Below are 25612 nucleotides of genomic sequence, written 5' to 3'. Positions count from 1 at the left end.
CGGGGACCAGCACCCACATTTCATTTTTATAAGCGCAAATGCTTATCCCACTGACATTTGAACCCGAGGCAGCGGAAGTCCTCTGACCTGGCTCACCTCTTGAAGCCTGCCACGCGCACTGCTTCGGGAAGCCGGGAGCACTTCTTTGAGAAATAAATTAACATATTTATTCCTGAGAGGCTCTCTAGCACCCCTCGACGAGTGTTAGCCGCACTTGGTGTTTATTAAACACAGATGAACCCGATTCTCGAAAGAAACGCCTGCATTTTTCGCAAACCTTCCAGAGGTCAATTTGGGGCCCCTCCTGCATCAGGAGTCCCCGTGCCCTCCACGTTCCTCGTGCTGGGTCCCAATTCCTGCTGCAGCTCATACTGGAAGCTGTCCCCAGGGGAGAAGAGCAGACCCCACTCCTCGAAGCCCCCTGCCCCCGGGGGCGCCGGGACGTCGGGGGGCCGCGGCGGCGCGGAGCCGGAGCGGGACGGCGCGCGCACGGCGGCCCCGGGGCCGGCAGAGGGCGCTGCGGCCTCCCCGGCGGGGCTGCGGGGCTGCGGGGCGCGGGTCCCTGCGTGTGCGTCTCGGGGAGGCCTGGACGGGGAGCGCGCCTCTCCACCCGCCCGCCCGCGCGGTCCCCGCCGCCCGCACCTCTCCGGCCAGGCGCGCGGGGTGCGCGGCGCGCTCCGAGGCCCGCGCTTCGCCGCCCCCCTCTCCCACCCCGCCCCGCCGCTTCTCTTTGTCCCGGCAAGGCGGCCGGAGGGGCGGCCGCTGCATCCGTGAGGGGGCTTCAGCCTCTGGGTCCGCGCTCCCCCGCCTCCCCCGCGCTCAGAGCCTGGGCGGTGCCGGCGCGGGGTGAGCGCGGGGCGCGAGCGGGCGTGGGCGGGCGGCGGCGGGGACCGCGCGCGGGGGGCGCCCCTGCCTCCTCCGCCCGCGCCGCCGCTGCCGCCGGCTTCTCCCCGCAAGTTTGTGGCCCCCCCACCCCCGTCTGCGGATCTGCGCGGCCGCTTGGCCGGGTCCAGACCTGTCGCCAAAGAGGAAAACTCGAGCTGGAGGCGGAGGAGGCGTGCGGGAAGCCGGTCCGCTATGAGCCTCTCCATCAGGGCAGCGTGGCTTCCTGGGCACCTCCCGAGGCTCTTTCCCACCCAGGTGAGCGGAATCTCCTCTGCCCCGTCCGTCTGGGTCTGGAGGGGCCCCGGGGCCGGCGCTCTCGGACCCTGCGCGGAGCCGGGGAGCGCCCGCTGCGGGGGCGCTGGGCGGCGCGGGGTGGATTTGGGCTTTTCTGCCATCCGAGCGCTTGCTCTCTCCTCCCTGCATCACCTGCTCCGGCTGAGGTTTTTTTTGCAGCTCCTCCGGCACCTTCGCGTGCTGTCAGGTTAAACATCCTCTGTTTTCTAAGGGCTGGTAGGTTGGTTCAACCGAATCCCTACCTCTCCATCCCCCCCACCCCACAACACCCCCAGCTTTGGATAATTTGTTCTGCCTCTTCGTCTTAATTTAGTATGAATGTGTTATTTCCTTTGAGCTGTGTAATGGTAAAGCAGCGAAGCGGTTTGCTACATCCATTTTTTTCTTTCTTTTTTTTTTTTCTTCATTCTGAGCCTGTGCACAGAAGGAATTTCAGGCGCACAAGTGATGTTACTACCATTCTATTTTAAATACAAACACGGAAAGAAGTACTCTTGGCAGGGTACCAAAGGCGCCTGTACTCTCTGTTATATAAGTGCTTTTAAAAAAAATATTTGCTCATTGGTAAAGTTATAAAAGGGATTACCAGAGCATCTCTGAAGAGGGTGAAGAGAAGTCAGAGCCACAATTTCTGCTTTAAACCAAAACTTTCCAGGAAGATGAACATGGTCTTAGCTGGAGATAGCCTTAAAGATAACATAGAGTCCTTTCTTTGAACTCATTAGGTAAAATTGTAAAACGTTAAAAAAAAATAGAATAGTTTTGTAAAGGCTCTTGAGAGACTTGGTGAAAATTCTTTAACTACGTATTGATAGTAATAAAAAAGATCCCGCAGATATTCTTTGTGGCTTTTAAACTAGTGACTTATTTTATTTTTTATAGCTGATGGAAACTTAGTAATTATGAGCTGCCAGTTATTAAAGATTTAAATAACCTTTAATATCTCTACTTGTGTTTATGGATTTTTTTTTTTCAGGGAAGAAGACAGAAGTAGGAATATCAAGTGTACTGTTGTCTGGGTGCTTCCTTTTGTGACCCCCACCTCAGTGTTCTATTCTAATTGGGTTTTGGTGATGGTGTGATATTTGGAATGTTAAAAACTCCTTAGTGATTCTAATCTGTAGCTGAGGTGAGACCCATAGGATAGCACTGTTTCTTCTAATTTGTCACTTTGTAGCCAAAGGTGTCGGAGAAGGCAATGGCACCCCATTCGGATACTCCTGCCTGGAAAATCCCATGGACAGAGGAGCCTCGTGGGCTGCAGTCCATGGGGTCACTGAGGGTCCGACATGACTGAGCGACTTCACTTTCACTTTTCACTTTCATGCATTGGAGAAGGAAATGGCAACCCACTCCAGTGTTCTTGCCTGGAGAATCTCATGGACCGGGGAGCCTGGTGGGCTGCCGTCTACGGGGTCGCACAGAGTCGGACACGACTGAAGGGACTTAGCAGCAGCAGCAGCACCCCAAGGTGTGGCTACAGTGGTTTAAAGAAAGTAAAAAATAAGTGGTTAGAAATATGGGGAGAGAAAAATGGTATAGGAAAGGAGATATGTTGAAGAATTATAGCATGTTCACTTCTGTATTTTGTCAAAATATTTTCTTGATTTTTTAAAAATCCACAAGGAGTAGTTGATATTGTTGTTTAGTTGCTAAATCATGTCCGACTCTGTGTGACCGCATGGACTGTAACAGGCCAGGCTTCTCTGTCCATGGGATTTCCCAGGCAATAATACTGGAGTGGGTTGCCATTGCCTCCTCCAGGGGATCTTCCCGACTCAGGGATCCAACCTGTGTCTCCTGCGTTGGCAGCTGGGTTCTTTACCACTGAGCCACCAGGGAAGTCCCCCAGTAGTTGATGTTTATCGGGACACATGGTCCCCTGTTGACTAAGTTGGGGAGTGAGACATTTCTCTGTGCAGAAGTGACAGTGACATTGAGTCGTGGTATCAAGATACTCCTTTCTGTTTATATGGAAAGACAGTCAAGTCTTATTAAAAGATCATTCTCTCTATCACATTCAACACTCATTGAGTGAATACATACTAGCCAAAAAAGTGCATAAAAGCTTTTATTGTCTTTAAGATTGGAAAAAAACCTGGCTGCTGAATCAGTGTTTTCTTTCTACCTTATGTAATTCCCAATATTGCAGTCTAGGGGTGGATCTTATGGGTGGTTTGTGAAGGCTTATGTAAGAGCTGCGACTATGCTTTTCGTATTCTGTGAAACTCCCTGTTTTGGCTATTACATAATTGACACAGTGCTGGATCGGAGAAGCCCAAACAGGGAAAGGATGTACAAGCCCAGCCCAGCACAGGCGCTTTCATAATGAATCGCTGCTGCCAAATTAGAGGGAACAGCAGGGACGGAGGTTTGTGAAAGAGAGATAAGAATAGCGTCCAGAGGACCGATGTAAGAGACGACAGTTCTGCTTAGCGGTTTTCTGGAGATTTTAATGCTGCCGTATTAACCTCTCTAGCCTTTTGTGTCTCCCAGCAGAGGTGCCTTGACTGGAAAGCTAATGAATGTTAAGCTTCAGGGTCCCTTACTCTGGCTCCATCCAAGCCCCCAGGAGGGACACTGGCAATGTGCTCCCATGGCCACAGAAGTTTGCATTTGTAATTATGGATTTTTTTTTTTTTAAAATAAGGAAGACACTCTCTGCCTCTCACCTCCCGTACGTCATATAAATGTAAGGCTCTACAAACCCTGAATCTCCCCTGTTTCCTAATTATGTTCAAATGTTAACTTTCAAAAATGCTTTTTCTTATTTCAACATCTGAAGTCTTATGAAAAGACAAAAAAACAAAAATCTGGCCAATATTGTAGCTGAGCTGCCGAGAAAATGCAGATTGCTAATACCAGGGCTGAGTGGTATTATCAGGAATCAGGTGGTTACCTGGAGAACCAGCTCTGCCTTGTGAACACACACACACAGGGACTTTTTTGGATCTCGGTGTGAGCCAGAGGCAGAGAAAAGCTGAGACGGAGGCGGGTAAGGAAAGAAAGTGGGTTAAAGCTCTTCCACATCTCAGAGAGATGGCTGCAGAGGGGAAAGGGAGAAAAAAATGAACTACCAGAAGCTGCTTCATTAATAAAGTTAATAGCAACAGATAGCATCAGCTCCATAGGAGACCTTCCTATAAACTCCTTAGGCTCTGTCTTTAATATGAATTCTAAACAGGGAGCAAACTCAGGCCTGGGAAATATCCTGCAGGAAACAAGTGCAGGCTGGGAAGGGCTGGGATGAACTACTGAATTGTTCCCATTAGCAGTTTTATGGATAAATGGAAGACTGTAATGTCCACCACAGGAATGTTTGGGAGGGGGTTGGTTGTTGAAATGGGTGGAGGGTTTTCCTTTTCTCTGAAGTATTTCTACTTCATATCTGAATTAAGATTCCTCAGATCTTACCATCTTGACCCCTTCCCACCAACCCTCATACCCCTTCCAGCCGCTTATTTGTCCATCCACCCACCCATCCCATTTACCTGCCTACCTAACCTCCCACCCACCCACCCACCCATCCATCTACCCATCCATCTATTCACCCATCCACCCATTCATCCATCCAGCTTCCCACCTATCACCCACCCACCCATCCATCCACTCACCTACCCATACATCCATCCACCCACTCACCCATTTATCCATCCAACTACCCACCCATCACCTCCCCACCCATCCATCCACTTACCCACCTGTCACCCACCCATGCACCTGTCCATCCACCCATCCAAACATCCATTCATCCATCCATCCATCCACAAAGACACTCCCTTTAACCAAACTTTAGTTTGGCTTCTGGAACTGTGTTGGTGCTTACGAGGGGGACCTGGTGCTGTAGGCAGGCTCATGGCCAGTGCTTCCCCACAATAGCACTCACCCCTCTAATTCTGTTGCGGTGATTTCTCAGACCTGCCCTGGGATCCTCCTCTTTGGTCATGTGAGGTTGTGTTCCTCTTGGGCCTTGGGTGGTGTTTTGGTTTGGGATCAGGTACGGCTGAGGGCTGTGCAGGGCAGCTGGAGTCCAGTCCACACCACTACATAAACCAGGAGTAGAGGGGAGGTTGTCTGTCTTCGTTGATGGTTCCCACTGGCTTGTAGGAGAGCGGCTGGCAGGAGAGTCTCATTTCAGCCCAGATTCCTGCAGTTCCCTTGGAACAAGTGGTTAAGTGAAAAATGCTGACACTGGGAACTCCACGGCTCTTTCTTGGGGGATATCAAGAACTTAGAGCAACTTTGGAGGTGAAACTGAACCCCAGAGAACCTCTGGGGCCTGAAGGTGTTGGGGTTGGTTAGGGTTTGAGAGGGGGCGAGTGCTCATTGGCTGGTGAGGCTCCTGTGTGCTCGGATGGCCACCCCGTGTGACTAATCAGAAGACGTGTGTGTTGACTTGGCAGCAGGTGGTCATGGATCCCTCAGTGGAAAAGCTGAGAAGCCAGTAGGGGAGCAGCGAGCAGGAACTCTCTGCTGGAGAAAGGCCTAGCCTTCCAGGGTGCACGGGGGATGGGGTGGGGGACAGGATCCACAGCTGTTTACTTCATCAAGCCATTAGCGAATAATCATTTCTATCCCTGACACAGCCAAGGAAATCCTCCTTGTAGATTAAGTCTCCTGGGGTTGTTCGCTGGCGGGTTGGAGCATAAGGGCGGCCTGGAGGAATGAGCACACAGGTAAGTGGCATTAGGAAGATGGCATGAGTAGGAGGTTGACAGGTGGCATTTGGAAGGTTGTGTGTGTAGGAGGCTGGTGGGCTTACCTCTTCTCTGTGCCTTTCATTTGCTGTGCATGGTCTCTCACATGGCCGGCTTTTCTCACGTCGCCTACTGTGTTTGGAAAATGGGGGATTGAAGGTTATTCCTGGCTGTGTTATACTCTTTCCTTAGCTTTTGTAAGCGAGCTCTCTTCTTATTGGCTGTTGTTATGTAATTGTTGTTGTTCAGTCACTAAGTCATGTCTGACTCTTTGGGACATCAAAGCATGCCAGGCTTCCCTGTCCTTCACCATCTCCTGAGTTTGCTCAAACTCGTGTCCATTGAGCTGGTGATGTCATCCAGCCATCTCATCCTCTGTTTCCCCCTTTTCCTCCTGCCCTCAGTCTTTCCCAGCATCACAGTTACATAATGAATCAGTTACATATACTGTGCATAGTGGTAATATGACACTGTCTTAGTCCCTCTGGACTGCTGTAACAACATACATCAGACTGGCGCCTTATCTACAGCAGACATTTATTCTCACTGTTGTGGGTTCTGGTTGGTCCAGGATCGTGGTGCTGGCAGGTCTTCTAAGGGGCTGCTTTTTGCTCTGTCCTCACTTGATGGAAGGAGCTGGCCAGACGCTCTCTGGGGCCTCTCTTATTAAGGTACCAATCCCATTCATGGGCTTCCCAGGTGGCACTAGTGGTAAAGAACCTGCCTGCCAATACAGAAACGTGAGAGATGTGAGTTCGATCCCTGGATGGGGAAGAGCCCCTGGAGGAGGATGTGGCAACCACTCCAGTATTCTTGCCTGGAGAATCCCATGGTCAGAGGAGCCTCGCCAGCTACAGTTCATGGGGTCCCAAAGAATTGGACAAAGATTCGCTGAAGCGACTTAGCACGCTCATGCAATCTCATTCTTTTGAAGGTTCTGCCCTCATGATCCACTCATCTCCCTAAGTCCCCACCTCCTAACACCATTATCTTGGGCATTAGGTTTTTAACATATGAATTCTGGAGAAACTCAAACATTCAGACTGTAGTATATATTTAACCAATACTTTATGTATGGAAACGTATTGATTTTAAGATATAATTGTGTAACTGGGCACTTTTCAAGCTTCGATCAATTCTAACCTCTTTTTGGTTATTTTTCTTGAATTTTCTAGGTAGACAATCATATCATTTATAGGTAATTATTATTTTGGTTTCTTTTGTTATTTCTGTTTCATGTTTTATTGCCAGAGTTGAGACTAGATAGAAGAAGAGATTGTTAACTCAGTCTGTTGAGTGATTTTTTAAAATATAAGATTGAGTTTTGTTCTCTAGGTTGGTGTGTTTCTCCTGTCCCGTAGCGGGTAGGTTGTATGGCCCCTCAGGATTTCTCGTTATTAGTCTTGTGATGCTTCGTGCACCTGCAGACTCACTGTGCAGGAAGTTCAGTTTCCTTAGACAAACAAAGCAGTGTGTACACGTAGTCGTTAGAGGTGAGGCAGCAGTGCACGTGATGAGGACTGAGCCAGTATTGATGACAGGTTGATGTTGACTTGGAGAACTTTGACTCACCTGCAGAAATGAAAAGCCAACATAGTGTATTAGCTTCTATAAAGACCGTAATAAGGCAAATGCATTTGTCCAGAAGCATGCTAGTATTGATATAGTGATATTAAGTGCTTTTCAAAAGTAATATGGCTGAAGCATGGAGTACAGAGCCTTGGATTATAAAAAATGGCAACGAAACAGCAGAAGCAAATAACGAACACTTCATAGAGAAGTTACATTTTTATGCTTGACCAGACTTACTGCAAAATACTAATCTGAAAACTTAATATGAGCACAATTGCTGTTAAATGACAGTGTAAGAGAAGTAATCTCAAATCATCCAGAATTAATTGTCTTTGTACAAGGCTGTTTGAAATTACTCAAAATAGCTTCTGAAAGCAGACAACCCTTCTTTACACACAAATAATTGCCTTCTCGGGTTGTAAATGTTGCTGCATATTAAACCAAGCATATTTTTGTACCTAATTCTTATATTTCTATCAACTTATTTTATGGGGAAGCCAATTTGAGAACTGAAATCATGCAACAGAATAACTGTAGTTGAAATGAATATCTCTAAGCTTGATGCGTTTTGTCTTCGTGTTGCATAATATCTTAGGAAGTGTGTATGACAGACATGCCAAAAATTGCATTTAATTTCCTAAAGACTCTAGTATTAACAAATTTTATATTAGTTTAACTGGTAGCTAGTAATATGTTTTATACTGAGAGAGTCAATATGCTTCTACCAGCAGAGGAAGTTAATTTAATACAACTACTTTGAGCTCTGCTCCCAAACTTCATACTGAATTTTTTCTGCTGTGTTTTAGAATTATCATTTTGACAACTATCCAAGGTATTATAATGGAATGTAAATGTGAGTTAGAACTAATATCTCAGTTTGAAGAGTTAAAACAGAAGAAAGCAGATATGTGGTCTGAAAATCACCCTTGTGCAGGGTTGGGACTAGAAAGAGATGAGTCAGGCAGTTGCCTCAACCACAAAGTGTAAGGGGGTGCTAAAAACCTAAGCAATAAAAATAAACAATATTTTAATATGGTTAAAAAATGAAAAATAATGCAAAAATTCATGAACTAATTAGCAAACATTTTAAAAAGACAAACATTTTAAAGAGTCTTTTGTGTAAGACTCCAATATGGCATATGATGACTAATCATGTTACTGATCATATTTAAAAAAAATTTTGCTGATTGTGTTTTAATTTAAACTTTTGGTATTGTTCATGAATTTTTTTGCATTAATTTTTAATTTTAAAAATATCATTTATCTTAGAACCACCTCTGGAATGTTAGAGTAAGGACATTCTGTAAATTCTTTTTTTCCAAAACAGTATGAGAACAAAATTTCACTGAGTGAGGCAAAAATTGTCAAAGCTGAAACAAAAAGACTCTTAGAAGAAAACACAGAAGTAAATTTTCGTAATCTTAGATTAGGCAATGGTTTCTTAGTATGATACCAAAAACATAAGTAGCAAAAGAAAGCACATTTAGGTTGGGCTTCATAAAAATGGGTATTAGAGAGTATCATCAACAAAAAGCCCATAGAAGGGGAGCAAATTTTTACAAATTATGTATGTAATAGATAGATCAAATAGATCAAGAATGGTTGCAATTCAGTTATATAAAGATAGAAAGTGAAAGTCGCTCAGTTGTGTCTGACTCTTTGCGACCCCATGGACTATATAGTTCATGGAATTCTCCAAGCCAGAATACTGGAGTGAGTAGCCTTTCCCTTCTCCAGGGGACCTTCCCAACCCAGGGATCGAACCCAGGTCTCCCACATTGCAGGAGGGTTCTTTACCAGCTGAGCCACAGGGAAGCCCATATAAAGATAAACAACCCAATTAAAAGTTGAGCAAAGACTTCAAGTTGATATTTCTCCAAAGAAGATATACTAATGGCAATTCTACCTATTAAAAGGTGGTGAGCCTCGGTTATTAGGGAGATGCAAATGAAAAGTACAACGAGATAATCACTACTCTCCACTAAGATGGCTGACATAAAAAATACAGGCAACACCAAGTATTGATGACTATTGGAACCGTGATCCGTTGTTGGTGGAACTGTGAAACAGTGCAGCCACTTTGGAAAATTGTTGCTGGTTACTCAAATTATAAACATAGAGATATAATATAGCCAGCAATTTCCTTCCTAAGCATATACCTAAGAGAATTGAAACTTATATACCAGTTTGTGTGTAATAGCCCCAAACTGGAAACAGCCCTGGTGTCCATCAGCTGATGAATGGGTAGAATGTGGCATGTTCATACAGTAGAATGTTAGTCATTCATAAAAAGGAGTGAAGTACAGTCTCATGATACAACACGTGTGAACTTGGAAACATTTTAAGTGGAAGAAGCCAGACATAAAAGGCCACATGTTATGTGTTCCATTTATATAAAATATCTAGAATAGGCAGATTTGTAGAGACAAAATAGATCAGTGGTTGTCAGATGCTGGGCGTAGGGAGAATAATGGGGTGCCTGCTAATCGGGACAGGGTTTCTTTGTGGGACAGTGAACATGTCTTCGATTTTGATAGTAACAAATGTAGTAAGTCTGTTAAAACCACTGAATTGCACCCTTTAAAATGGTACATTTTATGGTATGTTAGTTGCGTATCAGTTAAGCTGTTATTTAAAAATGTATTCATCTTGGTTACTGCGTTTTTTGCTTCCTCTTAAATTTCATGCCAGAGGCAAAAGCTTTGTCTCATCTTAGACCTGACCCCTGTGTTGCTTAACAACAGGCTTGTTGCCTTTCAATTCAGTCAAATATCTAGGTCAGAAGATCAGAAACCTCAGGAAGGTTGGTCCTTATGTGTGAAGCAGCAGCAACTGATACTAGAGAAGGAAACTCCAGTGAGTTGGTAGAACCTTGAGAGCAACATTCAGAAAACGAAGATCATGGCATCTAGTCCAATCACTTCATGGGAAATAGATGGGGAAACAGTGGAAACAGTGTCAGACTTTATTTTTTGGGGCTCCAAAATCACTGCAGATGGTGACTGCAGCCATGAAATTAAAAGATGCTTACTCCTTGGAAGAAAAGTTATGACCAACCTAGATAGCATATTCAAAAGCAGAGACATTACTTTGCCAACAAAGGTCCATCTAGTCAAGGCTATGGTTTTTCCAATGGTCATGTGTGGATGTGAGAGTTGGACTGTGAAGAAAGCTGAGGGCTGAAGAATTGATGCTTTTGAACTGTGGTGTTGGAGAAGACTCTTGAGAGTCCCTTGGACTGCAAGAAGATCCAACCAGTCCGTTCTGAAGGAGATCAGCCCTGGGATTTCTTTGGAAGGAATGATGCTAAAGCTGAAACTGCAGTACTTTGGCCACCTCATGCGAAGAGTTGACTCATCGGAAAAGACTTTGATGCTGGGAGGGATTGGGGGCAGGAGGAGAAGGGGACGACAGAGGATGAGATGGCTGGATGGCATCACTGACTCGATGGATGTGAGTCTGAGTGAACTCCGGGAGTTGGTGATGGACAGAGAGGCCTGGCGTGCTGCGATTCATGGGGTCGCAAAGAGTCAGACATGACTGAGCGACTGAACTGAACTGAGAGCAACATTGTGTGAGCTTTTAGTGGGGGCTTCCCCAGGTGGCATTAATGGTAAAGAACACCCTCCTCCACCCACCCACCCACCTGGTCAATGCAGAAGACATAAGGGACATTGGTTTGAGCCCTGAGTTGGGAAGATCCCTGGAGGAGGGCATGGCAACCCACTCCAGTGGGTTGAATCCCAAGGACAGAAGAGCCTTGTAGGGTACAGGCCATGGGGTCACAGAGAGTCAGACACAACTGAAGCAACTTAGCATGTGTGCAAAATCTGTGCGTCCAGCAGGGCCCTGCTGCGTATCAGTCATGGGAATGCCATCTGGTGTTCATGGCTGTGTAATCACTGGGAAAAGCCAACAGCATCGTAACAGATATTTGTTTTTAATTTTCAACTTTTTATTTTATAGTGGGGTATAGCTGATTAACAATGTTGTAGTTTCAGGTGAACAGCCAAGGGACTCAGCTGTATATATCCATGTATCCATTCTCCCCCAAACTCCCCTTCTGTCCAGGCTGCTGCATAACATTGAGCAGAGTTCCCTGAGCAGTAGGTCCTTGTTGGTTTTTCCATTTTAAATATAGCAATGTGTACATGTCCATCCCACACTCCCTAACTGTCCCTTCTCCCTGTCTACCAGAAGTTCGTTCATTCTCAAAGTCTGTGGAGCAGATTGTTTAATAAGGAGGAGACAGACTATACTTTACAGAGTAGCACTGTCCAACAGAAATACAGTGTGAGCCACATTAATGTTTCTAGTAGCCATATTAAAAAGGAAAACAATAGGATGAATTTAAATATATTTTGTTTAACTTAATCCATCCAAAATATTGTCTTCAGATAAGTGATATTAAAAATAGGGAATGAGAGATAGATAGATGGTCTAAAAAGAGGTCAAAAGGTTTATTTTGCAACTGACTGCAAGTTCATACAAACAAACAAACAAAGCAACTTAACAATAGGAGCTCATTTAACAGGTCTCCTGGTAGGAGGGAAGATTATTTAGGTGCTTTCTGCTCCATTTTGGAAGAAGGCACGGCTTGTGAACATGTGGGTTTTTGTACACCGGTTCTCACACGGCCTCTACGCCATTGGTTTTAGTCCCGGCAGCGCTGGGCGCCCCGTGTGACATCCATAGCGGTAGGGGTGGTTGTGGTGGGGTTCATAGCGGTAGGAGGTGGTGGGAGTGCTGGTTGGGAAGGTCCTGAGATAGACGGGTTACTGAGTATATTATTAAAAATAATGTAATAACGTAGCCGAGAGGGAGTTGGCAGTCAATAGGGACCAGGTGGGAAGAAGGAACCAGAAACGTGCTCTCAGCCCTTCCAAATGCTGGAGGCGATTCATTTCTTGTCTTCTAGGTGCCCTGAAGATGTGCTGGGTTGGAATGGAAACAGTTTATACCGAGACTCCCTGATGCTTCTCAGAAAAATGACGTGTGCACAGCGATAGGTAGTTTTGAAGATTTAATTGTTTCATAATCACTGGGTTTTCCAATTCTGTCTATTTGCTTGTTTGGAAAAATGGTAAAATTGTCATTTCTGCAGGTAATAAAATGGTTGAGTAACAGTAATTTTATATGAGTCAGCCCAATAATAGTAGGCATTCTGTGGTCTCTTGCAGTAGCATTTGGGAGGAAAATTTGCGTCTTTTCTACCACCTAAAAACTATTCCTCTCGCTGGGCAATTTAGAGAGGAAAATAAATTTTGCTGATTTATTTTGAAATATAGTTTTATTAAGGATTTAATTAATATTAATATTGTTAATATTGTAGGATTTATAGTTGCTCTGGCTTTTTATTTCTCCTGAATTCTAAGAATATAAGAAGCATAACAAGTATAAATTTGGTGCAATTTAAGAAAATTAAGATCTGGAAAATGGACATGATTATTCATGTATCAGAGGTATTCTTCCCTTGATAAAAGCTTTAAGTCCTTAAGATCCTTCATTTATATGGTGTATTTAAGAATCGGTTTTCAGATCATTAACTACTTGAGGGATTAAGATAGAAAGAAAATTGAAGTCATGTAATCCATTGAGGATTAATCTCAATGTAAGATTAAGTATCTCTGAAATCCTAGCCAATGGAAACATGGTGCGTTTATTGAAACAACTCCCATTATGAAGAGCTTATTTGTGGCGCAGTTATTGTCTAGATTCAAGAACTCCTGCACTGACTGTACTTTCCTAGTGAGACGCAGCGTGTAGTGGAGTGCTGTTTACACATCCCCGGATCCTCCCCTTTCTTCTGAATTTTCCTGTCCCTTTTCCCTTTAAGGTTTCCACACGTGAATTGTCAACTAGGGCCAACTGTCACCAATGGCAGTAACACTGCTTTTCTGTGCGTCAAGGTAAGTTTACGTGGGTTTCTATTCAATTTATAGTTCCACTTGACTGGGACACGCAGTTGCCTCTTAAATGTTGTGTGAGACTTCTTGGTACTCCAAGTAAATCGCTGGTGGTGAATTTGGGTAAATATTATTAATGATGCAAGTGAATTAAACTGGGTTTTCATGTGAAAGCGTAATTTAGTTTTGCTTTTTTTAAGACGTGAGAATTATATTCAGACATGGATTGGAACTCCAGTTCAAGCAACGTGTCTTGTTAATGATTTTAAAATTGAGGAGTGTGTCTATAAAGACATCTTTTTCGTAGGGGTAATTAATCTTTTTCAGCGACAAAAGGTTGTGGTGTGGTTGTTAACATGTGTTGAGTAATATCAGTTGACAGAAATAGGACGAGATGATGCAGTCGTTTTTAAGGGCTTGCTTTGATTAGAGAATGTGCTTCTTGAGAGAGAGAGACCAGATTGGGAGGGAAAAAGTTAATGAAATGCAAACAGAGTTCATTAAATGATGCATAGAAGCTTTACTGAACCACCAAGATTGCGGAAAGTTTAAAACATTTGAGACACTTGAGAGACACTTTTCTGAGGGCTGTTCTAGCCCATATGGCATTTTGTCCAAATTTGACAAAAGCATCTCTTCCATGGACCTTTTACTTCCATCTGATGGAGAATGGTAGAACTGCACTAATTTTAAGAACGAGGTACTTTATTGCCATATGCTGGAAACTTGTAATATAAATAAATTACCCATCTTTAAGTCATTAAAGTTGCGATAAAAATACAGACAATTTTTTAAATGACGTGATTGGAGTCCCCTTGAATGCGGTGGCCTTGCAAAGTTTACAGCCCTCTGTGAACTGTTGTTTTGTTCTCTGGACAGATTGTAAGGAAGGGAGGCTTTTTATTGAGTTCTACTCCTTAAAGACAGGAGAAAGAAGTAATAGCTTGGGGTGTGGCTTTGATTGGACACTTGGATTGATTGAAAGAAACTTATCAGAGGGACAGTGGCTACTGTAGGTTTGGAGGCCAGAGGGGTGGCCTGGGTTTTCTAGGCGTAAAACTCAGGAGGGAAAACCTAAACCATGTTTTAAACCAAATTAATGACCAAGTTAATGCAATCCTTGTATGGAAAGTTATGACCAACCTAGATAGCATATTCAAAAGCAGAGACATTACTTTGCCAACAAAGGTCCATCTAGTCAAGGCAATGGTTTTTCCAGCGGTCATGTATGGATGTGAGAGTTGGACTGTGAAGAAAGCTGAATGCCGAAGAATTGATACTTTTGAACCGTGGTGTTTGAGAAGACTCTTGAGAGTCCCTTGGACTGCAAGGAGATCCAACCAGACCATTCTAAAGGAGATCAGTTCTGGGTGTTCTTTGGAAGGAATGATGCTAAAGCTGAAACTCCAGTACTTTGGCTACCTCATGTGAAGAGTTGACTCATTGGAAAAGACTCTAATGCTGGGAGGGATTGGGGGCAGGAGGAGAAGGGGACGACAGAGGATGAGATGGCTGGATGGCATCACTGACTCGATGGACATGAGTTTGAATGAACTCCGGGAGTTGGTGATGGACAGGGAGGCCTGGCGTGCTGCAATTCGTGGGGTCACAAAGAGTCGGACACAACTGAGCGACTGAACTGAATGCAATTTAGTGATAGAGAATGTGTGCTTCAAATTTCAAGCACTTCTAAGGTGGTTTTATTCTGTAGGTCATCGTCTCTGTAATATTCTTATTCTTAAGGACTATTTAAACTTGAGTTTTGGTGGGAGAAATATCAATAACCTCAGATAGGCAAATGACACCACCCTTATGGCAGAAAGTGAAGAGGAACTAAAAAGCCTCTTGATGAAAGTGAAAGAGGAGAGTGAAAAAGTTGGCTTAAAGCTCAACATTCAGAAAATGAAGATCATGGCATCCGGTCCCATCACTTCATGGGAAATAGATGGGGAAACAGTGGAAACAGTGTCAGACTTGATTATTTTGGGCTCCAAAATCACTGCAGATGGTGATTGCAGCCATGAAATTAAAAGACGCTTACTCCTTGCAAGGAAAGTTATGACCAACCTAGATAGCATACTGAAAAGCAGAGACATTACTTTGCCAACAAAGGTCCATCTAGTCAAGGCTATGGTTTTTCCAATGGTCAGGTATGGATGTGAGAGTTGGACTGTGAAGAAAGCTGAGCGCTGAAGAATTGATGCTTTTGAACTGTGGTGTTGGAGAAGACTATTGAGAGTCCCTTGGACTGCAAGGAAATCCAACCAGTCCATCCTAAAGATCAGTCTTGGGTGTTCTTTGGAAGGACTGATGCTGAGACTAAAACTCCAGTACTTTGGCCACCTCATGCGAAGAGTTGACTCATTGGAAAATACCCTGATGCTGGGAGGGATTGTGGGCAGGAGGAGAAGGGGACGACAGAGGGTGAGATGGCTGGATGGCATCACCGACTCGATGGACGTGAGTTTGAGTGAACTCCAGGAGTTGGTGATGGACAGGGAGGCCTGGTGTGCTGCGATTCATGGGGTCGCAAAGAGTTGGACACGACTGAGCGACTGAACTGAACTGAACTGAATTGTTGGGCGTATCCATAATGGCTGACTTTTCCTTACTGCTGGGTTTTTGTAATTAATCTTTGGATGAGATAAAAAGCTGTTATGTTGTTGTTAATGGGGGCTATTAATTGACAAATACAGGGTAAGAGAGATACAGCAAAGTGTTGGGCCCAGAGAGAGGGCTGTGGGTGGAGAATGTGACTGATAACTGAACTGTAACTGAGATTAAAAAAAGGACAGATAGGTGATGGTGCTAGTGTTCTTGGTAGCTGAGGTCATGGGTAGAGGTCATGGTGATTGTTGGCATGGTCAAGATGGTGGTGGCAGCCACTGGGACGCTGATGAATCATACAGAGGAAAGGACTGGGAAATGGAAATGAAGCTGGGCCATAGACACAAAATATGTGGCCAGGGAAAAAGCTTTTTCTTTCTTGGGTGCTGATGACCGAACTGATTAGAGGGAGCTCTGAGGGGCTTCTCTGTGGAATGATAAACACATTCTGTTATGGTGTCAGTTATCCATCTCTTCCTCCCCTGGAGGAAACCCGCTTAACATAAGAATAACAATAAAGAGACCTCAGAAGGACTTCCCTGGCGGTTCAGTGCTTAGACTCTGTGTTCCCTGTTCTGGGAGCCCGGGTTCGATGTCTGGTCGGGAAACTAGATCCCGCACGACACAGCTAGAGGATCCCGCGTGTCACAGTGAAGATGGAAGATTGCACATGCCTCAACTGAGACTGGGTGCAAAGAAATAAATAAAAATAAATATTAGGGAAAAAGAGACCTCAGAGAATACTTGTAATTCCAGTGAACCTTGGTGTTTATTTCCCTTACCCCTGCCAAGGCCCACATTTCTTTCCTGTGTGTGTGGTGGGAGGGGCGGCGGGTGGGGAGTGGAGGGGGGTTGATCCTCTGAATACAAGGTAGAAGAATGTATGATCAATTAAAAGAACCGTTTATGTGATTTATGGAAAGAGGCCCTGGTGTTATTTATATCTGAAACCTCTCTTCCTGGCTCCCACCATATGTACATGATTGAAGAAAGAAACAATGTAGTTTTTTTTTTTTTTTAATGAGTTCAGTGGCAGAAGGAAAAGGGGAAAGAGGATTAGGGAGGCTTATGTGAGTTAATTCCCCCCTAGATAATTGCTTAGCTGTGTGTTTCACTTTGTTTGTAGATAATATGTTTTTTTCTTTTCCTTTGGAATACCAAGGAAAGAATGAGAATATGATGTTTTGGGTCTAGTATTTGGTACCTGTGACTTTGAGCTAATAATTTCTTGTTCCACTGAGCTCAGATGGTAAAGAACCTGCCTGCAATGTGGGAGACCTGGGTTCTATCCTGGAGTTGGGAAGATCCTCTGGAGAAGGGAATGGCAACCCACTCCAGTATTCTGGCCTGGAGAATCCCATGGACAGAGGAGCCCGGTGGGCTAACTTCATGGGGTCACAAAGAATTGGTCATGACTTAACGACTAACACTTTCATTTTCATAGGGAGAATGATATTTACTACTAGGAAAGGTTGTGAAAACACCAGCTTCATAAATGTTAAAATGAAACAATGATATTTAAGAACAATCCAGTACTCTCATTATCATTAATCTTCATAAATTTGGAGTTGACATATTTTATCACTCTGTGATCCAAATAATTGCCTTGATTATTTTAATAAGAGATCCTTTCCGCTGATTATGTAAGGAGGTAGGTCCACTGCAGCAGGAGAGATGTGGACATAAACAGTAGCTTTTTAAACGGCAGGGTTAGTGGGTTATCATATGGTAGAAGGTGTTAGGTTAGGTGCATAGCACCATGTACATAGCACATTGCTAAATGGAGTGATGTGACTTTACAGTGTTTAAATGCTGGTTCTGTCTACCATTTTGGTGAGTGCTCACTTGCTTCAGTACTGTGTGAGCCCATGTGTATGTGTGTTTGTGTGTGCATGCTCAGTCCCTAAGTCATGTCCGAATCTTTGCCACCGCTTAGACTGTACCCCACCAGGCTTCTCTGACCTCATTGTTTTGTTTGTTTATTGAACACTGTATAAGGTAGGTGCTGCCAACACCCTCATTTTCCAGCTCACAAGTGGTGAGGGTTGAAGCTGGATCTTGCAGCCAGCTGTGCCCTTAACCACTGGCCTCTACTGCCTGCCTGGACATGGGACTGGGTTCCCTCCTGAAAGTCTTTTTTGTATCCGGAATTCTGTATCCCCCATTGTATGAAGCTTGATAGTGTCATAGACAGAACTGCTTGAAAATGGAGCAGATCATTCTGTCATCAGCAGGCACCAACTGAACAAGGCCAGAGGGATCCTAGATACAAAAATTTGTGGGACTTCCCTTATAGTCTCTTGGTTAGTGCTCTGAGTTTCCATAGCTGGGGGCCTGGGTTCCATCCTTGGTTGGGGGACTGAGATCCCATAAACCGCACAGTTTGGCCAAAGGGAAAAGAATACTTGCATCATATAGTGAGATGTGAGGAATTGTTGGTTATAATTTGTTTCCTAAAGACTTAGAGATTTTTAAGGACTTAATGTTTTTTTTTTCCCACCAAAGAAAGTCCTGTGAGTCTGAAATATCTAAATGTCAAATAGGACTGAAATACACTCAGATTTTGAATATGTAAAGAAACTTGGCAGTGCATGTATTTTATTTTCTGCATTAAAATGATCCTCAGGAATAGATTAGAAGCACCAGGGTATCAAGGTCCATTATTTCAGGGATATTGAGGTTAATCTTTTTCCCAATCCATCTTGTCCTTAGGAAGAAAACATAGGAGTAGAGACCAACCATATTTCAATATTTAAATCCACAGGCCCGGAGCCCAGAATGTTAGGAAATTGGTTGTTGGGGGTGAGGGGGGTACAGAGTCAATAGAAGTCATGTGGACAATCCCATCAAGATGATAAGAAATCACTTAGTCTTTTCTGTTGTCTGTTTTAAATGGTGCATAAGACCGCTCAGTTTTCCATGCACTGCTCTCTCAAACTGTTAGATACATGCTGTCATCCAGCCCTCTAGCTATGAATTAAATCTGTGTTCTGTTGGATTCGAGGCCAGATTTGATTAAACTAGGTCATCGGGGCACGCTCAGAGGGGCCTGGATCTCACTGGCAGTGTGCCATCTTTGGTAATTAATGGGTAAGCTGCCAGTAGGCAAATGCGATGGCTTCGCTCCTGCTATTAGAGACAGATAGCAGGGAACTGTGTAATATTTGAACAGGCGTCCAGTTTGTGATGAATTACAATAGGAATCCTGGAAAAGTTCCTGCGTTCCTCACTTTATGTCAGATGAGTTCATCACATTTAAAATGATCACAGAAATTACAGAAGGATTAAAAATGAATGGGTTATTCAAACATTTTCTGACGTTGCTTTAGCTTGGACATTTTTCATACAATGTGGATTTCCAGCCCCATCTTCCCTCCTGTCAGAAACACTGAGAACCTGTACGGACATCAGCCAGTTGGCAGTGGTTTCCTGGGGCAGAAGGTCAGGACTTTGTGTTGAGAGGTCACATGGAGATCCATTTCTAGCTCTTCTTTTGAAGGTTTAGTTTGGTTCTGTTCAACAACAGGAGCTTGAATTAAGTGGCTTTTTAAGATCTCCTTTTGCCTGCAAAGGACTTTGTGTTTAATTCATCCTCATATTTTTGTGGTTGTTATTCTTTGTACTTAGCATCCTGATTGCTAGAAATGCTGTGTGTATTTAGTGTCCATGTGCTAAGATGGAGACCTTTGTCTAGATGCCAGGAGAGGCAGAGAATGTCCCTGGTGGCTCAGAAGGTAAAGAATCTGCCTGCAGTGCGAGAGATCTGGATTCCATCCCTGGCTCAGGAAGATCCCCTGGAGAAGGGCATGGCAACCCCCTCCAGTATTCTTGCCTGGAGGATCCCATGGACAGAGGAGCCTGGTTCCATGGGGTTGCAAAGAGACATGAGTGAGCAACTAATGCTTTCACTTTCAACGATAGGAGGATGAATTAAATGGCTTTTCAAGATCTGCTTTTGCCTGAAAAGAACTTTGTATTTAATTCATCTTCATATTTTTATGGTCGTTATTCATTGTACTTAACTTCTTGATTATTAGAAATGCTGTGTGTGCTTAGTGTCCAGGTGCTAGGATGGAACATTCCTCTAGATGCCAGGAGAGGCTGAACGGCCTTTGCAGAAGTAGTTGTCACTCTCTGTGGCTTGAGGAGCAGCCTTGGTATGTAGGGGAGGGAGGGAGGTCTGTGCATTTTGTAATCTTGCTCCTGTAGGTCCAGCTTGTCAACAGAATGTGCGCTCCGTGAGGGCTGGCAGCCTGTTTATGCACTGCTATTTTCCTGGCACCTGGACCACTGAACGCCTGACACGTGCTGGGTGCTCGGTGACTCTTTATAGAATGAACAAGGCAACTTGGAAGCTTGTGGCTCTGGGAGGAGGAGTCCTTTCTCTTTCAACTCATTTCAAGGAAAGGAAGACTCACACAGTCCTTCTTTCTACAGCAGAGATATATTGAGAGACCACGGTAAGACCACACTTTGTTTAAGAAACTAGAAAGAGAAAAAAACCTTTATTCATGGCATATGTTACTCAGTGGAAGCCTTGGCTTTGTGGTAGAGCCCCTCATAAGTTGGGTTCCTCTTTATGCTCTTTTGAAAATTGAAGTATAGTTGATTTATGATGTTGATTTACAGTGTTGTGTTAGTTTCTTTGTTGTTGTTGTTCAGTTGTTCAGTTGTATCCGACTCTTTGAGACTCCATGGACTGCAGCGCCCCAGGCTTCCCTGTCCTTCACCATCTCCCAGAGTTTGGTCAAACTCATGTCCAGTGAATAGATGATGCCATCCAACCATCTCATCCTCTGCCGTCCCTTTCTCCTCCTGCCTTCAGTCTTTTCCAGCATCAGGGTCTTTTCTAGTGAGTCAGCTCTTCACATCAGATGGCCAAAGTATTGGAGTTTCAGCTTCAGCATCAGTCCTTCCAATGAATATTCAGGGTTGATTTCCTGTAGGATTGACTAGTTTGATCTCCTTGTGGTCCAAGGGACTCTCAGGAGTCTTCTCTAGCACTACAGTTTGAAAGCATCAGTTTTTCATCACTCAGGCTTCTTTATGATTCGACTCTTACATTCATACATGACTACTGGAAAAACCATAGCTTTGACTGTACAGGCCTTTGTTGGTATTTACTTACAGTCTAACACCCCGGTTCCTTAGCAGAAATACAGGGCTCTTCATGCGTGCTGTGGTTCCATGTTTTATTTGTTTTTCTTAGTATATACTCTTTTTTTTAAATTTAGGTGCATAAATGTTTATCAAACATCTGACTTGTAATATTTACTATGCTCAATCTTGAGACCATAAAAGGAATAAAATTAGGTTTCTGCCTTACAGTCTAATGAGATAGCCTAGTAAGTAAACAGTGTCAAAAGAATGGTTTAAGGGAAGATCACCAGGGAGGCACAGAGGTGTGGAGCTCCCAGACTGCGCTCTCTGCATCCTTTCTGAGTCATTTGCAGTGAGTATATTTGAGGGCTGATCAGTATTGGTCTGATGTTAGAATTTTATACCTGCAGTACCACTTAACAATAGTTGCTGTACTGAAAAATAACTTTAGGTATTCTAAGAACTCCAATAGTCAAAAGAAGTGAATTATTCTCAGATAATAGCACCTAGTATGGCAGGAAAAGATACGGGTATTTTGGAAATATTTTCAGTAATGGGGGATGTGATCATTGAGTTTAAAAGGAAATTAAATTAGTCAGAAGAGTCTTCCAGTAAGCTTTCCTATGAGTTACCATTTCACGACATTCTAGTCCCTTCCAGTTGCTCAGCTGTTGATGAAAGAATTACGTTGGCCCAAATGAGCTAGATCTTGATGGAGGTGGTTTTGCTGTCTCTCCTGGAGACTGTTTGCCATCATCTGGGGACATTTTTGGTCGTCATCCTTGCTTGTTGGCCTCTAGTGTGTACTAGCCAGGGCTGCTATTGATCACTCTGTAATGCACGGGACTGCTGCTGCTAAGTCGCTTCAGTTGTGTCTGACTCTGTGTGACCCCATAGACGGCAGCCCACCAGGCTCCCCCGTCCCTGGGATTCTCCAGGCAAGAACAGTCCCCCATAAAGAATTTTCTGACCCCCAAATGTCAGTTGTTGGCAAAGTGGAGATTCTCTGATCTGGATAAATGGCCTGTATTTCTCGTATTCACTAGAAAAATTTACAAGATCCAGAATCAAATGCCCATAAGGATATTTTAAAAAAGATGATTTTGAACAAGAGGGGATTGGAGGCTAAGTAGGGGGTGGGATGGTGATGGTGAATTTTCACTATTAGCCTCTTTTCCTTTTTGGCTGTTCTGCAAATTTATTTTTTTTTGGTAACAAGCTTGTTTTTATTAGTTAATCTGTAAGATAAATTGTTTGATGATCGCTTAGCATATTTTGGAGACCACTGCTAGTGCGTCCAGTGTCTAGCACAGACCCTGTAACAAAGTATACTATTAACACACGTGTTGGACGATTGCACGGAAGCATGTATTTCTGGAGAGAACATTTTGTTTGTCTTCTATAAACTCCTCTCATTTGTCCACGTCGAGCGAAAAGGAAAATGTGCTCCCAGAGCTATGACAGTCATTCCGTAGCTCCAGAGAGAGCATTAAGGTCAGTGAAAAAGCAGACAGCTGGCTCCCCAAGAGGGAGACGTTCTCAACACTCAGTACAGCTTGTTGGGAAAGCTCAACGGGCAGAAACGCGGCCGAAGTTCAGAAGAGCCCGCTTGGTCTGGAGCCACAGAGGAATCTGCTCCAAGCAGACAGCTGTACTGAAAAGCAAACGCGACACAAAGCTAGGGCAGGAAAGCCAGCAGGCAGGATGTGCCGTCCTCAGAGGAGACAGGAGCTCAGCTGAGCGGTCGCACTGCCAACAACGCAGGCTGATGGAGCGAGAGCCACTCAGGACCTGTCTTGGGGACCCACCAGTGCAGATTCTGTTGACAGAAGCTATTAAAACATGTATATTACCATATGTGAAATAGATGACCAGTCCAAGTTCAATGCATGAAAGAGGGCACTCAAAGCTTGGTGCAGTGGGACAACCCTGAGCGATGGGATGGGGAGGGAGGTGGGAGGGGGGTTCAGGATGGGGGACCCATGTACACCCATGGCTGATTCATGTCAATGTATGGCAAAAAACACTACAGTATTGTAAGGTAGTTAGCCTCCCATTAAAATTAAAAAAAAAAAAAAGCTATTACCAGTTTCCCTCTGTGAACCCTTCGCTCCAGCCACGGGTCCCTGCCGGTTCTCCAGACACGCCTTTCCCTGCCTGCTCACCGTGTCCTTCAGTCTGGAATCTATTCGCTCTATCCTCTCTGCCTTCGGGTTTTCTTTTACAAAATCCAGCTCAGGTTCTCGGCCCTTCATGAATCCCTCCCTGAGTTTTTCTGCATCAGAAATCTTCACCGGTCTGCGTCCCCCACCCCATCTCTACTCCTCCAGATTCAGGAGGCAACTTGCAGGCCTGGATTATTGCCAGGGCTTCAGGGTGGCTGCCGTCAGCTCGTTGTATCTGGATCCTGAGTCCCAGGATTGGGCTGGGTAGAGATATGGAGAAAACCAGGAGGTCGCACTCCATAGAAACTTCAGGTGTTTTTAAAAAAAAATCATCTGGGGAGTAATTCATCTTTCTGTGGTTGTTGACGCTAACACTAGGGACAGAACTGCATCCCCCTTCTGGCCACAGAAGCCCATTGGAAGAACACCCTCCAGGCAAGGGATTTTGGCCAGAGTCTGAACATAGCCACCTGCCTGCTGGCTTAAGGTTTGAGTGAAGGTTCTGACAGTCCCTGGGCTTCCCTGGTGACCCAGACAGTAAAGAATCTGCCTGCAGTGCAAGAAACCTGAGTTTGATCCCTGGGTTGGGAAGATCCCCTGGAGAAGGAAATGGCAGCCACTCCAGTATTCTTGCCTGGAGAATTCTGTGGACAGAGGAGTCTGGTGGGCTATATATAGTCCAGGGTTGAAGAGCGTCGGACACGACTGAATGACTAACACTTTCACTCTTACACTCTGACCGTCCCTGCAGATAAAGAAGGGATGTGAAGGAGGCCTTTTAATGTGTCTGCAAACCCCAGACCCAGAGGCAGACAGAAATGTAACTGCCAGCTTGACATTAGGACAGGGAAAGTCCGCCCCCCCATTCTTCGTACAAGACCCCGTCTGATGGTTTTGGACATGGTTGGAATGCACCAGTGCTTGTTTTCTTAGAGTCCAGCTTCAGCAGGGAAAGTGTGTGGGTCTTGTCTTGGCCGTGAGCTCAGGAGAGAGGACTTGCTTGCTCATTGGCCAGAGCCCACTCCCCCCGGCCAGGTGCTCCTGTCGGGCTCACCAGGGACCCCCTCTCCGCATTCAGGTTGGAACCTTGCAATATTGTGCAGAATGCCCAAGAGCAGTGGGTTGTGATCAGTTCTGTTTAGAAGAACAGTGTTCCAAACAGAAATTGCCCAGAGGGTATGCTTAACATTAACATGTCAAGCAGTAGAAGGAAGAAGAGACTTGTGAAAATGAAGCTTAATTTTGCTACAGAGAATTTTTATTCTTTCTGCTGCAATTTTTTTAAGGATGCCTCTGAACCATCCCAGAGGTCGGTCTTTAGACAGTTGATTCATTTTACAGCAAAAACTCAGATCCATTAAAATTAAAGCCTCCTGCTGGGTGTTAAAATTTCATTATCATACCTCTCCTTATTACAGATACTTGTTTTCTATTCATATGAGACCATTGGGAAGAGAAGATTTACCTTGATATTTGTATTCAGAATATTCAGTTACCTGTTTACCATGGTTTCATTTATTTCTGGGTGGAAATTTCCCCTTTTTGTGTGAAGTTGACTATGTCTCTAAGTTGCCAAAGAGGAGTGGAATATCGCTATTAAATTCGGATGATCATTTATCTGCAAGTTAAAATATCTTCTGAAAAGGATGAAAGCTTATTCTTGCCTGAAGCTTGTTTGTTCCATGAGAGCTGTGAGGTGTCTCTGAGGGCTGTTTCTATGCTGTGTTTTTTCCTGTGTCTTAGCAGTGAGGTATATTCCTATTCTAGAGAAAATCTCTCCCTATGTTGGTATAGGAAGTAGAGAAAACTGAGGAAATGTGTCTGGAGTGGACCTCCGGGAATAAAAAAGCCCATTAATGTTTGCATAGTTTAAATGCAGGGCTAGTAATGCTGAGAGTCTAAACTGTGTTTTTAAATGCCATTGTGTAAGCACATGCATTTGTGCCTTGACATTGATGGAATTCATCTTGAATGACTGAGTGTGCCTGAAAGCTTTGGGGAATCTGATCCACCAAGAAAAGAAATTAGAGTACTTGTTTCAAAAACACTGCCATTTGTATTTGTATCTGGATGTGTATATATACACACACACACACACGTAAGTATACATGTGTGTGTATACATACACATATACATACATACACGTGTCTATGTGTATATATACACACACACATGCATACACGTGTCTATGTGTGTATGTACACAAACATTATCTACATGTGCTCAGTCGTGTCCAACTGTTTGTGACCCTGTGAACTGTAGGCCGCCAGGCTTCTCTGTCCATGGAATTCTCCAGGCAAAAATACTGGAGTGGGAAGCTGTTTCCTTTTCCAGGGTATCTTCCCAACTCAGGGATGAAACCCAGGTCTCCTGTGTTGCAGGCAGA

General features: G+C 44.3%; 1 protein-coding gene across 2 annotated transcripts in view; it reads left to right on the top strand.

Annotated features, from left to right (window-relative positions):
- Positions 1–865: 865 nt before the first annotated feature.
- The window catches only part of MTUS2 (microtubule associated scaffold protein 2), a 388026-nt gene continuing 363279 nt past the window's right edge, over positions 866–25612 (top strand). Inside the window, exons 1-3 of one of the 2 annotated variants that reach the window (XM_027557497.1) lie at positions 866–1140; positions 12367–12457; positions 13285–13357. The gene's annotated coding sequence lies outside the window, so the exon portion shown is untranslated. The remainder of the gene's footprint in view (positions 1141–12366; positions 12458–13284; positions 13358–25612) is intronic. The other variant, XM_027557498.1, reaches the window with a different exon arrangement.

The sequence above is a fragment of the Bos indicus x Bos taurus genome, chromosome 12, assembly GCF_003369695.1.
Source record: "Bos indicus x Bos taurus breed Angus x Brahman F1 hybrid chromosome 12, Bos_hybrid_MaternalHap_v2.0, whole genome shotgun sequence".
NCBI classification, from domain to species: Eukaryota; Metazoa; Chordata; class Mammalia; order Artiodactyla; family Bovidae; genus Bos; species Bos indicus x Bos taurus.
The sequence above is the reverse complement of the archived record's forward strand: the minus strand, read 5'-3'. Positions and strand labels throughout refer to the sequence as shown.